The sequence below is a fragment of the Lactuca virosa genome, chromosome 7, assembly GCF_052849685.1.
Source record: "Lactuca virosa cultivar CGN04683 chromosome 7, Lactuca_virosa_CGN04683_v6, whole genome shotgun sequence".
In the NCBI taxonomy this organism is placed as follows: domain Eukaryota; kingdom Viridiplantae; phylum Streptophyta; class Magnoliopsida; order Asterales; family Asteraceae; genus Lactuca; species Lactuca virosa.
Window position 1 is genome coordinate 88,148,214 of NC_136432.1, and position 22,009 is coordinate 88,170,222.

Here is a 22,009-nt window from a genome sequence, read left to right on the forward strand (position 1 = left end):
CCGAACCACCAGCTCCGTTGGTCCCTATCTGCGACATTGCGGCCGCTACGGCTGCTGTTACTGCAGCCTGGAACATCGCGGGATCAAACTGTGGAGGCGGCGGCGGAGGAGGTGTTGCTGTGTTGCTGGAAGGTCTGGGTCTTCTTCTTGGCGGCATGGTTCTGTCATAAGTCGTAAACCAATGTACTTTTAGTAAAAGTGTATTTATAGGGAGAGAAATCTTTTATACATAAAGTATATTATTACGTTGTTTTCCGGTATGTTTACGATACATACGATTTTATACTTTTTTTTTATTGACCCAATACATTGGGTTATGAGGTAAAATGAAAGTATAAAATATTTTTATTATAGTAACACAAAATACTCCTATAGTATTTGTAAATGTTTAGTTTTGAATTCTTAAAGCATTTAGTTACTTTATAATATTCATCATACTTTTAATGAGAATTTATAAGTCCTCGTCTTACCCGTTCGGCTAACGACCCTCCACCGATCAAGGAAGCGGTGGGTGAGAGTGGACACCCATTAAGTTGCCATTTTATAGGCAACAACCTTATACCCCCCTTATAGACCGGCTTCGTGAATGAGGCTTACTAGCGGTAAGACGAGTTTGTTAGATTTGTTGTCCATCATGACCATCCCCCGGTATATGCAAGTCAATTCCTGGACAGATATAGTTGATCAGGCTATATCCTTCCCAGACTTGACTTACATATACCAAGGCATACCCATAATGTACAACTCCTCTTCTTTTATTTTATGTTCTTCTAGTTATGACACTATGTGAGCATGTATGCATGTATTTATACTTTTTAATAAAAAGAATCATTTATTTTCTAAAAGTATATTTATTTGAAAAATGCACAAATCAGAGACTATTAGTCCCAATTGTGTTTATAGTTTGTATATCTTATGTGGTTTGATATACTTAATTCACTATAAACTGCGCTCTGATACCAATCTGTCACACCCCCAAACCAAGGATGGCGGAAACGTCCGGGGGTGGAGGACTTCATGTATAGTATCATAACAGCAATTGTAATAGTAATTCAAGCAAACACAACCAACATATATATAATTGAAAAAAAAATTACATCATTGTATGAATTACATGTTTACGAATCAATTACAATATGTTGATAAAATATGAAATAGTAGACGCCTTAGCGTCCCATCCTCAAAAGCACTTGATTACCTGTTTAATGATTTCCTGAGAATACAAGTTGTTTGAAAAAGTGTCAACACAAAGGTTGGTGAGTTCATAAGCTTTTGTTTGGTATTATTAAAAGCCTTTCGTTTGTAAAAGTAGTATTTGTGTTAGAAAAACCCAATATTTTCCTTAATGTGTAAATGTAGTCTAAAAACCCAAAGACCGAAATGTACAAGTAATTTATCATATTTATAGTAAAACAATGCAAGTTTAAATCGACATAACTCGTTAAATTTTAATGAAGTTCCCGTAAATTCCAATGTTTGTTAATACTTTATGTGAGTTTATTATAACCATACTATGACCAAGGTGGCCTAAAACGACGTTCTTCAGGCGTCGGAAATGTTATGACATTTGTCACCCCAGACCTATCGGTCTAACTGTTGCATGCAGTTTAGGTGTGGGTTTGTCAAACCCAATATAGATCTATACACAAGTATCACGCTCTCCCTCAAGGAGACTCTGGTTACAATACAGGACTTAATGGTAATTTGAAGTAAATGTCTCACAAAGTCATTAACGGAATTTCGTGTTATGAAAACTTGGTACCGTATGGCCGTACCTTGCTTAATGAAAATATCTTTTGTATAAATGTACCCTTTTTAAATGTACGTGTCATGTAATGTATCATAAACTATACCTATTATAGTTTATCAACCAAGGGTAGTACGTGGTAATGTATGCAAACTATATTAAAAATAGTTTATTTAATGTTTGAATGTATCGATTGTACTTTGATTATAATCACTTGTTATTCTTTATATTTTATATGACCAAATCCATTTGTAAACTGATGTGTGTCTAAATATTAAGATAAAATGTCATATATTGCAGTAACATATAGTCACATAAAGATATACACCTTGCTCAACATGTTACAAGGTGAAATGAAATTAACAGCAACTTTTCGTTAAAAACAGTTTCTGTTACCGTTCTTAGAAAATTTATAGAAAAATCATCACAGCTCTAAATCCAAATCCGCAAATTTTGAGAGTTTGGAATATGAGTCTAGTTTGTTCGTGAATTTTATCATGATTTTTAGTGATCTCTAACAGAGGTGAAAATGTTCATAATCACAGACTGGTCGGGGTTTGCCTCTGAAATGACAGGCAGTTTTGTAAAAATCACCATTAATTGTAGAAAAATCATTTGGAGATGTGCAAGTAGTCATTTTAAAGCTAAGAGTTTGAACTACTTGCACCTGAAACAGTTTTGAAAACTAAAATTTTTAAGTTGACCAAAACAGTCCGTGATTAACGTCCATCTTTTCTGATGCAATCTGTTAGAAAAAGTTTAATTGTGTTCTTGATGATTTTACTTGTATTACCTCTTTAAAACTTAAGAAAAACATGTAAATGTATGGGTATGAACTCACCTTATGTGGTTTCAGTAGATGAAAGTGAGAGAGAGGAAGTGTTCAACTCAAGAACACCAAGAAGATGTCTTGATGATTTGAGAATCTAACACCGAATAAGATGGAACTTGTGTAAGTTATCAATGATTTGAGTAGAATGGAGTTTAATAATTATGTGAATGATGAATATACTTACTAATTGAAGCAAGAAATCCCTGGAGAAAGCCTTGAAGTTCTTGAAGTTGAGAGAAAAGATGAGAGAATTTTGGAGAGTGTTCTTGGTTGCTAAGTGTAGAATGAAAGAGTTTTATGGAGAATGAGGAGAGAGGATCAATCCTCCAGCTCTTAGAACGTGGGAAGAGCTGGAGATTGGCTGTAAAGGTCCACTAAGGAGACAAGGGGTAGTGGGAAAGAGTGGCTGATCATAGAGTGAGGTGGTAGTGGGTTGCTTTTGCCATAAATTAAGGAAAAGCAAATATTCCCTCAATAATTAGTTCAATCACCAATTCTTTTAATATATTTTATAAAAACCCTGGAGATTTATATATTTTGGGGCCTTAGTTTATAAAATAAAGTTTTGGGTGAAAATCCCACGTTAAAATAATGAAAAACGGAGTTAAAACGAAGTCGTAGTCGAAAAACCGGTAAAAAGGGCCTGTCTGCGAGGCTTCGCTTCGGACCTTCGGACTTCGGACGGACCTCGCTTCGGACACGGACCTCGTTTCGGACGGACCTCGCTTCGGACACGGCTTCGGACGGACGGACTTCGCTTCGGACCAGAGGCCTCGGATGCGAGGCTTCGGTCCAAAAGCTTTGGTTTCGGATCCTTAAAGCTATTTCACTCGTTTTTATCCCGTTTCAAGCGATTTTTGACCCGGTTAAGGGTCGAGATGACCCAAATGATTACAAAAAGTTAAAGTAACTTTTGAGAGAGATTTGGGAGAGATTTCAAATAGAAAGAGATAGAGTGAAAACGATTTAGAGAGGTTTCGTTTGTGATTAATTTGAGTGTCCGGCTTCACAACACAAGGTTCGTAAACCCCATTAAACCGTGTTTTAGTGTCGTACACAACCCCGATGATTGTGAAATAGTGTTTTATCGCTTTGGTTCGTTGTTTAGCACTTGTTAAGGCTAAGGAAAATCAAACACATGAACTTTCCAAATGATGATTTCTCATTAAAATAGCGAATTGTATAGTGATTACATAACGTAAACCCTAGCATATAAGGGTTATTGGAGTTGACCGGTTTGACTTGTTGACTTTGAATTGACCGAAATTTGACGGTTGTCACAGTGAACCATTAGAGACATCACACTTGGGGTGCTCAAGCTTTTAAAGGTCAAGAACTAGTAGTCCTTCTAAAAGGTATGTCCTCTAACTAGATGTATCATTCATTTGGCAATTTGTATGCTAGTTAGGACAATGCTTTGGAAAATTGAAAATATGCATGTATAATAGAGAAAACATAGATCCAAAGCATTTAGGGTTGCATGTGTACCATAGGAGTGTTATAGTGCTCAAAACCCAACAGTGGTATCAGAGCCTAGGATTGTTTTCTATTATATTTGATGCTTACTAGTTTTTCAAAGCTGAAAAAGTCGAAATTTTAGCCTCTGAATGGTGAACTTGCCGAGTCCATGAACAGACTCGACGAGTCCACTCAGTAACAGAGCATCTCGGCGAGTCAGTTCATGCACTCGACGAGTTGAAGGCTCTGTTTGCAGAATTTCGAGTTTCTTGGCCTGGTTTGGATTGGGAACACTACCACAAAATGTTTTGCATGATTGTAAATGTTTTTTTTATGATATGGTAGTGCTTGTACTCATCCAACCACAAGATAATTGTCAAGGTTAAAAAAAACAAAGAATATGTATTAGATAAGTAGCTTAAGGAGATTGATATCACCACTGCTACTCCCGAACAAATCGCTGAACACACTACTCATGAGAGGGATGCGACAAAGGTGCCGTGTCTAATGATTGCTACCATGACTGCTGAGCTGCAGAAGTCCTATGAGGACTACTATCCTTTTGAAATGTATCAAGATTTGATGAAAAGATACCATCAAAGTGCTCGGCAGGAGAGGTATGAGATCATTGCCTCCATGATCACAACCAAAATGAAGGATGGTGAACCCATCACGGCCCACTTGCAGAAGATGCATAGATTCGTGGACCGCTTGCTTAAATTGAAAGTCAATTTTGATGAAGAGTTGGCCATAGATATTATTTTACACTCTTTACCTTCTTGTTATGATCAGTTTCGTATGACCTATCATATGAACAAGGAGGAGGTCACTCTTAGAAAGCTTCAAGGCCTTCTGAGAACTGCCAAAAGCAACTTGAAAGGCAAGTCGGTTGTGTCTCCTCCTCCTACTACTACTTTTGCCCTTGTTATGGAAATCAGACATGGGAAGGGAAAGAAGAGGAAGTCTCCCTACAAGAGCCGTAAGGGAAAGTCTCTTGATGGATCCTCTTCAAGTGGGATCAAAGCTAGTTCTGCTAATCCCTCTTCCAATACGAAGGAAGCAGAGTGCTTCCACTGTCATGAAAAAGGGCACTAGAACAAAGCTTCCCCAAGTACTTGCAGGACATAAAGGATGGCAAGATCAAGCCCTCCTTTGCATGTATTTACACTATTCAATCTAATAGCTCATCACATGCTAATTATTGGGTCCTTGATACAGGTTGTGGTATTCACATTTGTTTTGATTTGCAGGGACTAAAAAGAAGTAGGGATGTGAAGCACGGGAAGATTAACTTAATCATCGGAAATAGGAAAGTGTCGCCTGTAACCAAGCTTGGAGTTTATTCTTTATTGCTTAGTAATGGTTTAAATTTATATTTGAATAATTGTTGTTACTCGGCCGATATGGCGAGAAATGTTATTTCCTTTCACAACTTGTATAAATAAGGTTTTACCTTTTCTTTCAATAATGAAAATGGTGGTATTTATGCTTATTGTAATGGCGTTTTTTATTTTGAAGCATTACCTTACAATGGTATATATGAAACTGTGATGGTTGTAGATAACTTAGGAAATAATGTGTTGAATATTGATTCTTCCAATGATTTGGATAAGGCATGCTTGTGGCATTGTCGTCTTGGACATGTCAACAAGAAGCGCATAGCCCAACTCTAAAAGGATGGAGTTTTGGAGTCATTCGACTTAAAGTCGGATGACACTTGCGAATCTTGTTTACTTGGAAAGATGACCAAGTCATCCTTCACTGGTTCTTGTGAAGGGGTGAAGGTCTTTTGGATCTCATACACACTGATGTGTGTGGACCATTCAGAACCGCCACAAGGGATGCTAATCGCTTCTATGTGACTTTTACTGATGATTATAGTAGATATGGGTATATTTACTTAATAAAGCATAAGTCGGAGACTTTTGAAAAATTCAAAGAGTTTAAGCAAGAAGTGGAGAATCAATTGGGCAGGAAGATAAAGATGTTGCGATCCGATGAGTCGAGCTTCGTTACCTATCTCATTCTAGGGGTATGCCTTAGTGACTGCCGCCCATATCCTTAATCTAGTCCCTACCAAAAAGGTTTCCAAAACAACTCACGAGATGTGGACAGGGAAAGTTCCCACATTAGACCACATCAATGTTTGGGGTTGCGAGGTTTTTGTGAGAAAAGAAACTCACGACAATCTCGAACCTCGGAGTGAGTGATGTATTTTCATGGGCTACCCACAGAAATCCTTTGGATATGTCTTCTACAGACCCAGTTCCAATGTTGTCTTCGTTGCAATGGATGAGTTTTTCGTGAGAGAGAACTCATAGGCCAAGGAAACAGTGGGAGGCAAATTAACCTTGAAGAGCTTCAAGAGTTAAGCGGTGAGGGAACCTCAAACACTAGCTATAGTTATTAGACTTATCCAAGTGGGAGACTGTTGGATTTGGTGTCTAAGCCCATAACTATAACTGGTATGTACTTGACCCGATTTAGCATGGTCCTTTTGGGTTGCCTTCAGCAGTGCAATTTGATAGGATGGACTTTTGAGAATAAGGTTATTTATGGTTTATTAATATATTACAATTATAATATATTAATATGAAATTATTTAATTAGTATTGATCAAGTATTAATTTGGAATTAATTTTGTGGTCAAAAGAGACTAATTAAATATATGGCGATGGATTATGTAAATCAATGATTCTTGTAGTGTGGGCCAATGATCCATGATTATTTAGATGGGCTAATCCAATGAGATAATCCATGGATAGTCAATGGAGGTTAAATCCATGGAACATGAGAATGTGGAAAGTCATGGGTCATTAGGGCTTACAAAGTGTAACCCTAGCATGTGCAACACTATAAATAGAACCCTCATGAACCAAAATCGGTTACACCTTCTTTTTGAGCTAAGGAACTTATTCTCTTAAGTCACCTTTTACATATTGGTGTTTGTGAACCATTAGAGGCATCACACTTGGGGTGCTCAAGCTTTTAAAGGTCAAGAACTACCAGTCCTTCTAAAAGGTATGTCATCTAACTAGATGTATTATTCATTTGGCAATTTGTATGCTAGTTAGGACAATGCTTTGGAAAATTGAAAATATGCATGTATAATAGAGAAAACATAGATCCAAAGAATTTAGGGTTGCATGTGCACCATAGGAGTGTTATAGTGCTCAAAACCCAACACCTCACTTGTATGACGAGGAAGGGGTGGATTTCCGATCGGGCCCCGAGCAGCAGAGGGCGTTTGAGACCCTCAGACAGCGGCTGTGCGAGGCTCCAGTCTTGACTTTTCCGGAGGGAGTCGAGGATTTTGTAGTGTTCTGTGACACATCCATCACGGGACTGGGAGCGGTCCTCATGCAGAGAGGACGGGTGATAGCATACGCATCGCGGAAGTTGAAGCCGCATGAGACGAGATACCTTACTCATGATCTGGAGTTGGGAGCGGTGGTGTTCGCTCTCAAGATTTGGAGACATTACCTCTATGGGGTCTGCTGTACCATTTACACGGATCACAAGAGTCTGAGGCACATCATGGATAAGCCGAATCTGAACATGAGGCAGCACAGGTGGCTTGACGTGGTCAAGGATTATGCTGTGAGATCCTTTACCATCCTGGTAAAACGAACGTGGTTGCGGACGCTTTGAGCCGCAAGTCAACTGGATCTTCTGCTCCAGTGCCATGCATGAGGATATCAGTGGATTCTCCACTTGTGAGCTTGATCCGGGAAACTCAGGCAGAGGGTATACTTCAGGAGAACTGGAAGCTTGAGAGAATTAGGGACGAGAACACCCGGTTTGTGCAGGATAGCCGGGGATTATTGACTCGTTGTGGTCGGGTCTGGGTTCCGGTGTCTGGTGGGGTCGGACAAACTATATTGTAGGAGGCTCATAAGTCTCGCTTCTCTATTCACCTGGGGGCCACCAAGATGTACCAGGATTTACGATTGAGTTACTGGTGGTCGTGCATGAAGCGGGATATCGCTTGGTACGTTGAGAGGTGTTTGACCTGCAGGATGGTCAAGGCCGAGCACCAGAGGCCGCATGGCAAGCTGCAGCCTCTAGAGATTACCATGTGGAAATGGGAGTAGATCACGATGGATTTCATCACCAAATTGCCGAGAACGACAAAGGGGTTCGACGCCATATGGGTCATCGTGGATCGATTGACCAAGAGTGCTAATTTTCTGCCCATTCGGGAGAGCTCATCGGCCGAGAAGCTGGCCGATGTGTATATATGTGATATTGTCACTCGCCATGGGGTTCCGGTCTCTATCGTTTCAAACCGTGATGTTCGGTTCAGCTCCTGTTTATGGTAGAAGTTTCACGAGGAGCTGGGCACGCGGCTGCACTTCAGTACAACCTATCATCCGCAGACAGATGGCCAGAGTGAGCGGACCATACAGACTCTCGAGGATATGATGAGAGCCTGTGTTATTGACTTCGGTGGGAGTTGGGACTCCTACCTACCCCTTGCAGAGTTCTCCTATAACAACAGCTTTCATTCCAACAGTGGTGTTCCACCTTATGAGCTGTTGTATGGAAGGAGATATCGTACCCCAGTCTTTTGGGGCGAGGTTGGTCATAGTGTGATGGTTCCTACTGAGGTAGTCCTGCAGACTACCGAGATGATTCAGCATATCAGACAGTGACTGCAGACCGCTCAGAGTCGGAAAAAGAGTTACGCCGACAAACGCCGATCTGAGTTGGAGTTCCAGGTGGGTGACATGGTACTCCTGAAGGTGTCACCCTATAAGGGTGTGATTCGCTTCAGGAAGAGGGGGAAGTTAGGTCCCCGATACATCGGGCCATTCACAATCATTGCCAGGGTTTGCAAGGTGGCATATCGACTAGATCTTCCGGAAGAGCTCAGTCAGATTCACAACACTTTTCACGTGTTGCAATTGCGAAAATGCATATTAGATGAGGAGACAATGGTGTCATTAAATGATATACAGGTCGATGAGCGCCTGAATTAAGCGGAGAGGCTAGTGGCCATTTAAGAGAGGAAGCTGAAGGTTCTACGGAACAAGGAGGTACCTTTGGTAAAGGTACAATGGGAGCACTGGAGAGGATCCGAGTGGACTTAGGATCCGGAGGCCGAGATGCGGGATCACTATCCAGAGTTGTTCACCGCAGCAGACTTCAAGGACAAAGTCTAGGTCAAGTGGGGGAGAGTTGTAACATCTCGAGATTTTCAGGTATTCCGAATCATCTCTTTTATTATTATTTTGTCATTTGTTGTCCCTGGGGTTGGAAGAGTGAAGCTATTAGAAACCTGAGGGCTAAAGTTGAAAATTTGGGATCAAGAGAGTACGCTAAGCATACATAAGGTGCGCTGAGCGTACTAGGCGCACCCTAGTATGCTGGGCGTACAGTTGTGTACGCTGAGCGTACTCACGTCAGGTGGAAACCCTAATATTTAGGGTTTGAGTGCTATATAAACGTCCATATGAGCTCAAAACCCTCCATCACCTCAGCCTCCATAGATTTGAGCCGTTTTCCCCAAACCCTAACGTCTTTCTTGAGTGTGTGAGCTAAAAGAGTGTGCTTTGAGTAGTTGGAGAAGAAGGTGTTGCATCAAGAAGTTGGAGAAGGAGGACAAGCTTGTAGATCTGAAGTTTCTTTGTGCTCTAGAAGCTCCAGAAGGTAAAAAGCTCCAACTTTTATGTGTGTATGATGTAGATATAGCCTTAGTAGCTTTATGAAACCATTTCTTGCCCTGAAAGTCCCAAGTTGGTGCATGTTATGGTTTGAACGAAATAATATGTCCTATCAGACCCTAAAAAAAGGTCCTAAGTGATAAAAATGATGTCCCAATGGCTTAAAATGTCCCATGCATATAGTAGGAAGGTCTTAATGGGTTAAGACCATGTATTAAGAACTTTCTGGACGTCCACAGTCTTAAAGTTTGAGACTTTGTGGTTCAAAGACACATTTGGTCAATGGATTTGGAATTTGGGCTTAAGTGCTTAAGCCATTAAGCACTTATTAGAGTTTTGGTAAAACTCGCGTATGCCACGCGTAAGTTTTGTACACCCAACGTACTTAGTCAACCACCCCGAAGGTGGTCAACGTAAGGCGGAGTACGCCCAACGTACCAGAAGGAGTACGCCCCGCGTACACCCTCTGTTGGGCTTTTGACGAATTGGGTTTCGAGATTGGGCCGCCTTTGGACTAGTTGGACTTGGGCCTTGCTGGACGTTCTGAGTAACTGGGTTTTTGGCCAGTTTTGGTAATGGATCCTAGAATAAGGCCCAATCAGGGAGTTGGGCCCAATTGGGAAAATTGGGCCATTAATGGGCTTTGGATATATGGACTTTTAAGATCATGGATTTAGCATTGGGCCTTGGCCCAAATTAGAGAAAAGGAAATAGTGGACAATTATTCTATGTGGGACCCTTGGGAAATATTGAGATCCCAATTATTGACTTAGTATTCGTTATTTTGAATAGTTTGGAATTTTCGGTGACACATCGGTCGGAGACTTTCAGTCTAGTTCTGCACTACTTATGAGGTGAGTTCTTCTCACTATATCAACAGGGTCTAAGGCACCAAGGCCGACCCTTTATGATTGTATCCTGGTTATAGGATGGTTGCTATGTTAGTGATCGGTTAGATTAGTATCCTAGTTATAGGATGATTGCTATGTTAGTTATCAGTATCCTAGTTATAGGATGGTTGCCATGATTAGTGATCTGTTAGATCTGTATGACTATCTGTACTTCTAGCTAGCGTATGATATGTATGTGCACATGTTTGTTGGTTTGGGGGATTGGGTTGAGGCAGGTCATGCTTTGTGCTGTAAGCCAAGATACCAAGGGCGGACCGGATAGACTGCAGACCCGGTTAGGGCATACTAGTCAAGCCGAAGGCCCGACGACTTGTCCGGATAGGCTGAAGGCCCTGAGAGGCGGTCCAGATGTGTCGATGGCTCGGAGAGCGGTCCAGATAGACTGATGGCCTGTGAGGCGGTCCAGTCAGACTGATGGCTCATTATGCATGCTGTGTTTGTTTATATGATGTGGCTATATCTGTATGGCGTTGGTATTTTGGGGGAACTCACTAAGCTTCAGGCTTACAGTTGTTGATTTTGTTTCAACTACTTCTGATGATTGCGGGAAGGCGAAGGCGTGATCGTACACCTCCTTATGTTTTTATGATTTGATTCTGGGGATAATCTGACATGATACTATTTGAAAACAAGTTTTGTAATAATCATTGGTTTTGAAATGTTTTAAAAATTTTAAATTTGGCATGATTTTTATGGATGTTACAAGTTCGCAAGGCTGTGGGAGGGCCATAACATGTTTGGAATCATGATATGGTAGGTCGTTAGAAATCGGGTATGATATGAGACTATAGTCAGTCATGTGGCATTCATTTTAGCATTGGTTTTGGTGGGGATATGGCTTGTGCAATAATTTCCAGATAAGGTTTCTCTCAGAAGTCGCGTCGGGCGACTGTGTATGTGTGACTTTCGACTCAGCAACTGGGCAGGAGTCCGGTGTTTGAGATAGTTGGCAGACAAGTTCGGACTAGGGAGGTCTCGACTGCTTTTGGAAAGCAGCTAGGGGCAGCATGATGAGTCGGAATGTTTTCAGTGATTTGAGATTCGTGTGTGGAGTTGCTTGTTATTCGGGGCATATGTTATGTCACTTGAAGTTTGGATTAAATAATCTCAGATTAATTGATTTGACCCTGTTGCACAACTCTTGTTTGAGTCTAACCGTTGCAGGGATAAATATTCTACTCGGAGGAATATCTGAGCCTTCTGTCAAGTTTAGGTGTTTTGCAGCTGTTTATGGTCAGTAACTTTGTTCCCAATGGTAGCACCAAGATAATCAAGGTTGGAAGTGTTCTGTTTAGTCTAGTATTCAATGTGGAATTGATATGGTAATGGTTCAGTGCGGGCGTTCTGTCAGGGAGTCAGACCAAATTGAGACTTCATGTTTTAGAGAGGTAGAAGTGGTTTTATGCATGGATTTATGGATTCTCCTTCGTCTGGTCGAAGAGTTCTGTCAGGGTTGGGTTTGGTATCTTTGGGATGGTCGTTGTATGCTCGGGGTTTTCGGTTGCGTTCCTCGGGTGCTTGGTATGATCTAAGTGTTAGTAAGAAGCGATTTCGAGGACGAAATCTAATTTAAGTGAGGGAGAGTTGTAACACTGGTTTTGGATTGCTTCATTATTATGGGCTGTGGCCCGATCATCAGTTATAATGAGGCTTATGGCCTTAGGGAAGAAAGGATTTGGCTCTCTTTGGATATGGGTGCTATCGTTTAAGTGATCCGAGTGTTCGATGGCGTTTTGGAGCCCAAGGATATAATCATAATTTGCTAGTCCGGGCCTTTTTGAATTTTGGGTTCTTGTTCGGGAAGTTTTAAGGCAATGGTGAGTTGTTAGAAGCGTAGAGTTCTCGTCTTTCCATGGATATAAAGTTCGTTAGAAACGGAATTGGGACGAAGGAGTTATGGCCGAATGAAGTTTGAGTGTTTTGGCGGGCCATCTAGTACACGACGCGTACTAGATGTGTACGCGGGGCATACCGAGTAGAGTAGTCGCGGGTGGTTTTCGAGTACGTCGAGCGTACCAAGGGGTACGTGGGGCGTACTCCCTTCATCCATGAAACCCTAAATTGTGAAGCTTGACCCTATTTAAACCTCATTTCTTTCATGAGTCTCATCTTTTATCAACCTCTAAGCCTCCTAAACCCTACAAGTCGACCCCTAGCCTTATCTTGGAGCATTTAAGCCATTATGAAGGATTTTGGAGTATTTTTGTGCACTTGGAAGAGCTTGGAGCTTGTTGAAGAATCACCACCTGGAAGAGAGCTTGTAGATCCAGAAGTTTGCCATCTTTTGCAATCAATTGAAGGTAAAAAGCTTTGATATTGTCATCTCTTTGGTTAGATCTTCTTTTGGGTTTGATTATGGTCATTTTAGCCTTTCTGAGTTAAGGTTGTTTCAGAGGCTTGATCTTGTAGATATGGACATTTTAGGTGTCCCAGAGGCATAAAAATTTGATCTTTATGGTTTATTTGGACTCATGCATGTGTTAAGACCCTTCATTAAGCTCTATTGAGCTCTAGAGCCCCATTAAGTTATTCATGCAAGTAAAGTTGCGAACTTTACGTGATAAGTCATCCATGGGAATCAAATATGAGAGTTTGGAGCAAGGGCTTAAGTGATTAAGTGCTTTTTGGAATGGTTGGGGTTCAGAGGAGTACAATGGGCGTATCTATCTGGTACGTTGCATGTACTGGCTCCAAAGGGTGTACGCTGGGCGTACCAGCTGAGTACACGGGGCGTACTCGACCAGGTCGAGTTCTCTTGATTTGTTGACCTTTTGGACATTTAACCATTGTCTAGAAGTTGACTAGGGTTGACCATTTGATATTTGGGTATTTTTGGATATTGGGCCTACTCGGTATAGGTCCATGATGGATTTAGGCCCAATTTGGATATTTCGGCCTTAGTGGGCCTTATGGTGTCATTTCGGTTTTGGGCTATCGTTCGGACTTGGATTTGCTTAGGACTTTTTTGGTCCATCTATATACAAGTGTTTGGATTGGGTAAAAGTAAATGGACTTTAGGGTATGGCCCATGTGAGGGTTTCGGCCCAATTTGGAAAATTGGGCCATAAGTGGCCTTGGGACGATTATTTGGTTGGTGGGCCTTTATGATTGTGAGTTAGGGCCTTAGTCTTGGACCAAACTATGTGAGGGGTAAAATGGTATTTTTACCCTGTATATGGATTATTGGATTTAATTTGGAACCCAATTGTTAATGGGGTGTTATTTGTTTGATAGCGTGGGGATTCTAGCGGGTTAGCGGTCAGAGATTATTCATGGGTTCAGCTGTCGAGGTGAGTCTCCTCACTGTACTATGGTTCAAAGGCACCAATTTCAGCCCATTTGGTTTATGTATTATAGGAAGACCCGGAGGTGGCCCTTTCCATTTGTATGAAATACCAGGAGGTGGCTCCTGGCAATCTGTATGCAAGACCAGAGTCTGAACTCTGACAGTTAATTAGTTAAGTAGTTGTAGATTGTATGCTAGTTGTCTTTGTGATGCTTGCATGGAAGACCATGAGGTAGCTCCTGGCACATTTTTCTGTAAAACCCAGGGCTTTGGCCCCCGGCCTGGCAAGGAAAGACCATGATACGACTCGTGGCATAATGGCAAGACTATGGTTGGCACATAGTACCTCCTATTGTATGTTTGATATGTATGACTCATATGTTATGTATGGTATGTGGTATTTGGGAACTCACTAAGCTTTGTGCTTATAGTTTGTGGTTTATGGTTTCAGGTACTTCCGGTTCGAAAGGGAGGGCTTGATCGCAGCCCATACACCCGTGTTTTCCGCAATTCATGATTTTGAGATTTTACTCTAATAATTGTTTTACTCTGGAATACTTTTAAATGTTGGAATAAAGATAAATGAATATTTGAATATATATTAAAAATGAAATTTTTACTTTCGTATATATTTTGGGGATGTTATAGCAATGCATATTTCAAAGAAGTAAGTTATGATATATTTAACTGTTTATTTAAAGTATAATTAATCTAATTTTTATTGTTAAATAGGACATCACTTGAATCGAAACATTTCGTAAGGCTAAAACCAATCGCCAATGGGTATTTAGTAGTCATGCAATCGAGCAACAATGCGGAAGTGGTTAATTTGTATTTTCATATAAGTGTTTTATATCGTCAAGGGGTATTTATCATTTTTGAAAATACGTAATGCTTTACTCCAAGAGATCAACCAACAAACCCAAGCTTCTTCTGAAGTAAGCGTTCTAACACCAAATGATATAAAACATTATTTTGAAAGAATATTAGGTTCTCGATGCGGACATATCAGACACATCGGGCCTAAACCTTTACGGTTGTGTCTATGTACGATCAGGAACAACCGATGACATATCTACAACCACAATCACAGGTAATTGATAGTTTAAATTGAAAAATATAATGCTATAATGGAAAAACAAAAAAAAAGTAGGATGCTATAATGATATGTTGGTAATTGTTTGTTTAGTATATATTACAATGCTATAATGGAAAGTAGAATGCTATATTAATATGTTGGTATTTTATATTTTGGTAATATTTGGAAAGTACAATGTTATAATGGAAAAAATGAAAAAAAGGTACAATGTTATAATATATATACAATATTGTGTATGATGTATGTTTTAAGTGTATTTGGAAAGTAGAATGCTATAATGATATGTTGGTTATGGTTTGATATGTTGGTATTTTGTATTTTGGTAATTTTTGGAAAGTGCAATGCTATAATGAAAAAAAAGTACAATGTTATAATGTATATGCAATATTGTGTATGATGTATGTTTAAGTGTATTTGTAAGTAGAATGCTATAATGATACGTTGGTTATAGTTTAATATGTTGGTATTTTGTATTTTAGTCATTTTTGGAAAGTAATATGCTATTATGATATGTTGGTAATATATTTTGTTTTCTTTGCAGTTGGAAATGTTGCAAACAATGCTAAAAGACCCGACTTGTAGTGCGACTCTGGAAGATTGGTTTCGCTCATTCTCGTCACGAAATGAAAACGAAGGAAACGAGAGGAGTGATAAGGACCAATAGCTACGTTTTTAGGATTTATGAAATATTTTGTTTGGGATTGTATTTTGGATATATTGCACTATGTTTGGATAAATATTTTGGACCGGATGTATATGGATTAATACTTTGGTTTAGATATAGTATTAAATCTGGTTAATTTTTCAAACTATTTTTCTGCAAAATTAAGATTCGTAGCAGTTTTTATACATGTTATATTGTTTTTTTTTATAATTTTAATGTTAAATACAAAAAGGAAAATATTTTTAGCGGCGACATGTAAGTATTAGTGGCGATAGGTCTTTTGCGGTGACATAGCAGTGACCGCGACATATGATGCATTTGCAGCGAGGCAACAACGGCGACCTATTAGCGTTGACAGATCACTGCTAAAAAGCTTTGGTGGCGACATACCTATGTTTTACCGGCGGCGTCTGTCGTTGTTAGTGATCACATTTCTTGTAGTGTGCATTCTCCATGCGACGACGAATATCAATAAGTTTTATCATATAGAAAGGTTAAAAAATTGAATGCAACCTAAAATAAATTTCTTGTCGTGGTGCTTATATGTTATGTTTGGGGGGTTTGGTTGCACATAAATGGATTTGCCTTCGACGATAAAAGGATAAAGGACGAAAATATATTGTGTAACACTCAGTTTCGAATAGTTTCATTGTTCGAGGCCGTGGCCCGATCATCAGTCATCATAAGGCTTTGGGCCTTGGGGAAGAAAGGATATGGCCCTTTTGGATGTGGGTGTTATAGTCTATGTGATCCAGGTATTCGTTTGTGTTTTGGAGGCCAAGAGTATAATCGTAATTTGATAACTCGGTCTTTTATGAATTTTGGGTTTTTGTTCGGAAGGTTCTTAGGAGGAGGTGAGTTGATAGAAGTGTAGGGCTTCTCGTCACTTTTCCGTGGATATAAAGTTAGTTGGAAACGGACTTATAACGAAGAAGTTATGGCCTTCGGAAGTTTGGTGGTTTTGGGGTTTAGCCGGGTACGCGGGGCGTACACATGTGTACATGTAGTGTACTACTAAAAAGGGCAGTACGCGGGGCGTACCTCAGCGTATGCGGGGTGCACTGATCTAGATGGTCGCGGGTGCTCTACGGAGTACGCTGTGCGTACTCCAGTTAGACCAGAACCCTCTTCTAGGTTCTTGGACCCTATTTAAGCTCCTTATCTCATAACCTAACCCTAAGATCATCAGCCTCCATCCCTCTAAACCCTAGAAATCGACCCTTAGCTCCCATTTGAGTGAATCTTGAGCTTCAAAGTGATTTATATGTGTTTTTGGTGCTTGAGGAGGAAGAAGGTGTTGGATTAGGTGTCTAAGTTCATAACTATTTCTGGAATGTACTTGACCCGATTAGCATTGTCCATTTGGGTTGCATGACATTGCAATACTTGGATAGACCAAAGTGAGAGAAAGGACACTTAAGGTTTTTTAATATATTATAAGTTCTAATATATTAATAATATTATTTAATTAGTATTGATCAAAGAATTAATTTGGAATTAATTAAGTGATAAAAAAGAGACTAATTAAATATATGGGGTTGATTGTGTAAATCATCTATTCTTGTATAGTGGGCTAATGATCCATGGTTTGTATGGATTGGGTTAAAACCCATAAGGTGCTCCATGGATAATCCATGGAGGTTACAAACCCATGGATCATGGAATATGGAAAGCCATGACAATTAGGGATTACATGGTGTAACCCTACTTGTGCCACAACTATATAAAGAACCCTATGCAAGAAAAATCGACTACTACTTGTACAAGATAGAGGGCAATCCGATTTTGAGGTGTTAGTGAACTTCTCTCAAGGTTATTCCAAGTGTTGTGGTGTTGTGTGAGACATTTGAAGCATCACACTTGAGGTGCTAGGCTCACAAGGTTCTCAAGGAATCCAAACCACAAAAGGTATGTTCTTCTTCTAGCATTTATGTTTAAAAGTTCCCCATGCTATGCTAGATAGGATAAGAACCTTGGAAAATAAATTTTGCATGTATCTTAGTAGAATATAGATCCAAGGGTTCTAGGGTTGCATGTACACCTTAGGAGTATTAGAATGCTCAAAACCCTTCAGTGGTATCAGAGCCTAGGCTTGTTTACTTGATACTTGATGCAAACTTGTTTTTCAAAAGCCAAAAACTACCCAGACAAGAAAACTCGACGAGTTCTGGCCAAAAACTCGCCGAGTTCATGAGTTATTAGATGAACTCGACGAGTTCCTTGATGAACTCGACGAGTTTGTCATCCAGTGAGCAGTTTTTGGAGCTTTGCTGCTAGAAATGGACTAGAAACATTACCCTAAACTGTTTTGGTGTTATAAAACTTGTTTTAGATGGTGTAATGGTTATGCTAATCCATTTTCAATAGCTATTATCAAAATTTCGAGTTTTATATGGTTTATTTATGATTCTTGAAATTGTTGATATAAACATTCATGAACTTATGAGTTTAGAAGATCATAGGAATTATATGTAACTTGCTTGTTAGTTTAATTCTTGATCATTATGTGTTTTAATGGAATCCATAATTTGTCCTCAAGTTATGGATTACCAAAAGTCATTCTTTTAATGTCCATTATAGAAACACATAGGTTACATAAAATGAAAAGTCTCTCATTTTAATAAACCTTAACTCATAAGTTATGAAACATAACTGAATAAACACTAAAAAACAATCAATTTATTTATTGTGTTCTGTCTGTCGTATAAATTAATTCAACCATTTTTTTTTTAAATTCAATTTTAATACTACATAAATTATTAAACACTTTTATAAAAGAAAAATAGCAAATGACATAAAAGCCTTTGAGTTTTCAAAAAATGTCGGTTTTACCCTTGGACGTGTTTTAGGTCCAGTAAAGCCAAATATTTTGTTTAATTTGTTCATTTATACCATTTTATCCGGTTTCCAGGTCACCTACCAGTTACCTGATGTCAGTAAATCCCTTAAGTTTTAAAAATGTTCGGTTTACCCTTAAATTTTCAAAAATGTTCAGATTTATTATTATTATTATTATTATTATTATTATTATTATTATTATTATTATTATTATTATTATTATTATTATTATTCTTAAAATTATTATTATTATTATTATTATTATTATTATTATTATTACTAATTTTATTATTATATGTGTTTAATATGTTTTTAAATGTATTAAAATATTTTATACACATATTTTTAAATATGTTTTTAAATATATTTTATAGATTAAAAACATATTTAAAAATATATTTACTTGTATACGATATGTATTTACACATATTTATAAACTAAATATTTTTTTAATTCTTTGGGTGATTCATCAACCAAAAAAAAAAAATAAAAAAATTGGTGTTTCCTTGCTAAGTATAAATATGTATTTATTATATATATATATATATATATATATATATATATATATATATATATATATATATATATATATATATATATATATGATAGTTTTTATACAAATTAAATATATATTTATATCTATTAAATAAATTTAAATACAAATAAATATATCTATTAATTACAAATAAAAACGTAGTTATACAATTAAAAACATATTTATACATTTAAAAATATTTTTATTTGTATTTAATTGATATAAATATGTATTTATTTTGTATAAAAGTATCGTATACATATAAATATGAAATAAATATATGTTTATATTTAGCAAGTAAAAACCAAAAACCTTTTTTTTTGTGTTTTGGTTGGTGAATCACACAAAGAATAAAAAAAATTGTGTATATGTATTTTACCATATAAATATGTATAAATACATATCGTATATATATAAATATGAAATAAATATATACTATATTTATACTTAGTAATATGTACAAATATATATATATATATATATATATATATATATATATATATATATATATATATATATTTTATACAATATAAACCATATAAATAGGTATTTTATATTTATATGTATATAATATGTTTTTATATGAAATAAATATATATTTATACCTACTAAATACAAATAAATACATTTTCAGTATATAAATACGTTTTATAATGAATACATAGGCTTTCAAATGTATATAAATACTAATACAAGTACACATATTTTTAAAAATGTATTTATATCTATAAAAATAATTTTATACATTTAAAAATGTACGTATAACATATTTGTATACATTTGAAAACGTATTAAAAATATATAAATAATGATAATAATAATAATAATAATAATAATAATAATAATAATAATCAAAGTAATGGTAAATCCGAACATTTTTGAAAACTTAAGGGTAAATCTGAACATTTTTGAAAACTTAAGGGTAAATCCGAACGTTTTTGAAAACTTAAGGGCTTTACTGGCATCATATAACCGATAAGTTACCTGGAAACCGGCTAAAACAATATAAATGAACAAATTAAACAAAACATTCCGCTTTACTGAAGCTAAAACATATCCAAGGATAAAACCAATATTTTTTTGAAAATTTAAGGGTTTTTATTTCATTTTCCGTTCTACCAAATAACTTGTTGGATGCCATACACATGTCTAATAATATTTAACACAAACATTTCATTTATCTTTTCTTGGATAATGACAAATCCTTAAGTTTGACAGAAATTTACGAATTTATCTTTTTGTGGGTTTAGGTTCATTAAAATGGGATATTTGTAGTTATTTTTTTTTTTAAAAAAATTTTCAATTTTGTGTATTTCTAGTTCATTAAAGCCTTACGTTTGATAGAAATGTTCAGTTTTACCATTTCTTTGGTTCATAAAAGCCATTGTGTTTGAGTTTCTGATTTATTAAATCTTTTAAGTTTGACAGAAATATTAGTTTTTATTGGGTAAATCTGCAAATAAGGTAAAATTAGAAAAAAGTTGTAAACATCCGATTTTAATGAACTTTAAGACCGCAAAAAGGTAATACATACATTTCTGCCAAACTTAAGACCTTTTATCCTTATCATTTTCTTTAATCGTGCTTTTTATTTTTGTGAATGGTCTTAAATAAGTTAAAAATGTTTAAAAATAACATTTTTTTCTGAAAATTATAGTATCTGTCATGTTCCTGAGACCTGTTTTTGATTGGATTTTAATAAAAACACGAGAAGAGGAAATGTGTTCAAAAATATAAAACTAGAGAGTGTTGGGGCCGTATTGTTGATGGTAATTAACCAACAGCAGCAAATGGAAACAAATATCTAAGGACAAAAACAATAATGACAATAGTTTATACATAATGTTGTTCCCAAAAAGTAATAATAATAATGCTATTATATATATATATATATATATATATATATATATATATATATATATATATATATATATCCCAAAATGACAAGTTACCGTATAAAATTAGATAAACGAGACCTTTTCTGTTTAAAAAAAAATTAGGATTAAAACGTAAATTGGCCCAAAATATTGAGATTTTATCGAAGATTTCCCTATTTATATCTCGAAAACTAAAACAAATTTTTTTTTTGCAGTTGTGTGGTGGTGCTTTGTGTTTTGTTCCATTTGTTTGAGAAAATAAGTTAGCATATAAGAAAAAGATGAGTGTAGTTTGAGAAGTTTGTGTATGAGTTTTAAAATGAGATTAGGGATGGTGTTTCTGTTTGACCATGCATACCAAGTAACTATTGAATTTTATTCAAAAATAGTCTATAGCAAACTACGAGTTTAGCAAAGGAAGAGTTTTAAAATGATTAAACTTAAAACCATTTTAACTCACCAATGATCATTTTACAAATTATGGAAAGATTTAATCAATTATAGAAGGGAAAAGAACTATGACATTTGAAGACTTTGATTCTCATGAGAAGAAGATTATCCAACTTGCAAGCTTATCTTCTCTTTATATACTTACATGCATGTATGAAAGTTCATGCATTTATTTAATGCCAAGGTAAGGTAGTGTAAGGAGGTATCGTGTATAAGATGCAAGGCAAACAAGCAAGTTTACACATTCATTACCATGTATGACTTTTACAAGCAAGAGAAGGAAGAAAGAGTGCAAAATATTCCAAGTCATTTCCTTACATCTACTTGTTATAAAATGAACTTTTAAAGGTCCAAAATAAATGTACACACCATATTAATCATAAGATGTGATTAATAGCTGTTATTTCTCTCCGGAAAATATCATTTCATGCAACAATAATTTTTCTATAAAAATACTATTTTCGTAAATAATTCTCCAATAAAATACAATAGTTGATTATATTTATTAATAATCAAATTACTGTTGGATTAGGTGTCTAAGTTCATAACTATTTCTGGAATGTACTTGACCCGATTAGCATGGTCCATTTGGATTGCATGGCATCATGCATTTGGATAGACTAAAATGAGAGAAATAACACTTATG